Genomic DNA, 2,989 nt, shown 5'->3' on the forward strand with positions numbered 1-2,989 from the left:
CTCAATTTTGTTTCTGTCTTCCTCAGTGTCTAGTAAATTGCTTTACAATAGGTAATAGATATTTGTTGAATGAATAAAAAAACTAGATAGATCTGGATGAGATGTTCTTGTCCTACTAGCACTTAATAATTGGATATAAAAATATAAAAATTGAAGGCAGCTGATCTAAAAGAACAGGAAATACCATTGGAGTTTCAGAGTTTTACTTCTTAATCATTGATTCTTTATGACTTTCTTGGGCTTCAAACTGAATATTTGTTTAAAGATTTAAAAAAAAAAGACTTAAAGCAATCAAAATGGTATGCTTCACAAAAATATGGAAAATAAGATTAAAGAATACCCAGTAAATATTGTACAATCTTTGGAAAAAAGGATTAGCTTGAAACACATGTAAGAAATAATATCATTTTCCATTCAGGAACATATACACAGAAGTCAATGTCATCCCGTTTCTCTTTAGGGAGTCCATGTTTGCCATCCTCGAATGTGTTGAAAGCAGGTGCACCATTGTAGGAGAGTTTCTTTTCCCAGCTGACCTAATAAAAGCCCCATATATCTCCTTATGTTTTATTTATGGGAAGTCACCAGGCATGCATATTCTGTATAATTTAGAACAAAAGCATATTCAATTATTTGCTTGGTACCTTACTGAATTCTGAATATAATCAGGTATTGGATGATGGACTTTTGATCCTTTCATAAGATAGAATTTGGATTTTAGTGCTATCACTGTTTTCCTAATTTGGCTGCCAGAAGACAAAAGCACCATCATTAATAATTGCTTAACTGTATTTCCATTCACTTCTATGGCTTAAACACTTTTTAAAAAAGGATTTTACTTAGACTAACTGGTGCAAGTTAAAAAATAAATTTTTAAAGTAGGCTCAGGTGATCTATACTCAAGAAACACGGATGAGATCATAGATAAATCAAAAGTATAAACTAGAAGATAATTTCTCTTATTTTCTTCAATGGTATTCCTTGGTAGTCTTACTTGTGAATATTTCACTGACAACCATTTAATACTGAACCATACAAACTTAAGAGAAATTAAGGAGGCTGTTCTGGGAATGATTTTATGAATTGTTTTTAAGCCTTCATGCTTCGTTGCACATATGGTGGTTACTTCTCCAAGTTGGGTTGGCTTGGTTCCTTCATGTTTTTAAATGCAGTCTTGCAATTCACAGTTTCCTCAAGGAAGAGTTAGTGTGTTGTAAAGGACAGAACATTGGATTTGGAGCCAGAGAACCTTGCTTTAATTTCTGATTCTGTAATTTACTATCTCGGTGACCTTGGGCAAATCACTTTAGCCTCTCTGAGTCCCAACTTCTTCATCTGATCAGTGGTGATCATCTCTACTGTTTTCCTTATCAGGTTGCTAGGTGCTGAAGCAGAAAGAGTGCCCTGGGGTGGAGTCAAGAAGACCTAAATTCAAATCTAGCTTCAGTCACTCATTAATTGTGCCCACTAACTATGGGCAAGTCACTTAACCTCTGTTTGCCTCAGTTTATTCAACCATAAAATAGGGATAACAATAGCACCTACCTCCCAGGGTTGCTGTGAGGATCAAATAAGGTAATTGTAAAGTGCTTAGCACAGTGCCTGGCACATAGTAAGCACTATATAAATGTTAGTATTATTATTACTATTATTATTATTACATTGCTGCAAAGATCAACGGAGAAAGAATTATCTGTTGACCCCTTACCAGTATGTAAATGCAAAGTACTACATAAATGAAAGCCTTCTGTTTAAATGTTTACAGATTGGACTCCAATTTGTATAGTGACACTAGGATATATAAAACTAGCTTACATAATAAACTACTCAGAATTTGAAATAAAGCCTACTGATCACTTCACATCATAACTACAGGGAAAGATGAAGTCTGTCCTGTCGTTATATGGAAAGAAGATCAGAGTCCAGGAAATTATGTCCCTCCCCGCCTCTCCCACCTATATGACACCATTAAATTAAACAGAATTTAATTGTAAGTTTTGATCATGGGTGTATGGATATAGCCTTTCATGAAGGAGTTACGAGTGTAAGAAAAAAACAACCAAGTCCCTGGCTTTATCTATTTTCGCAAACTTCATCTAATTAATATTTTTGTAAAAAGCTATCATTCATTTTCTATGGCTTTGGTACCTTAGTTTTATTTTTAAAACTTTTTTGAGACATTCTTCTTATCTCACTCAAGTTAGAAGTAAAACAGCCATTTCCAGGTCAGATTCCATGCTCCTCTTCATAACCGCCATAGAAGCTCTGACCTGCTCTGTTTCCAGCATGGGCTGGTTTGCCACCTCCTTACTCAATCTATTTCCCTACTCCTTCCACCATATTGGTGCCAGACAGTGTGGACATCTGATTGAATTTAGAACTCAAGACATCTACTAACCTCAGCTTCCCCAGTGGCAGGGATTACAGATGTATCAGCACTCACGGTAGGTTTTTCTACGTTTAAAGAATTAATATCTCAATTCAAATCATTCCCCAATCTATAATTGTTAATTCTTGCTTTTTCCTAGGCCTCCTGTCCTATGTTTCCAAAAACCTATTGGAACTTTTCACCTAAAAGTTATTCTATCACCTCAAAATTCAAATCTAAAACTAAGCTCATTTCCTCTAAACCTCCCTTTTCACTTCATCGTCTTCCCAGTTACTTAGGTTCATAATTTTGAAGTTGGCTTTGACTCTTCCTTTTCCTTGACTCCTCCATATCCAATCACTGGCTAAATCTTGCTCTTATCTCAGCAAAACATAGGTCACAACTGCCATCCCTCTCCATTTCTGTGGCCGACGCACTTCTAGACTTCCAGACTTGGTGAGATAGGGGGAACAAAAGAAATAAATAACACTATAGACTATATATGCTGAGTATTAATATTACTACTTATAATTTAATGCCATATTACTTCATTAAGTTAATTATGCTGATCAAAAAGCTTATATCCTCTAAGAAGCCTTTCTTGATTAATCCAAACCTCTT

The sequence above is a fragment of the Phascolarctos cinereus genome, unplaced genomic scaffold, assembly GCF_003287225.1.
Source record: "Phascolarctos cinereus isolate Bilbo 61053 unplaced genomic scaffold, phaCin_HiC Scaffold_726;HRSCAF=1367, whole genome shotgun sequence".
Classification (NCBI taxonomy): Eukaryota; Metazoa; Chordata; class Mammalia; order Diprotodontia; family Phascolarctidae; genus Phascolarctos; species Phascolarctos cinereus.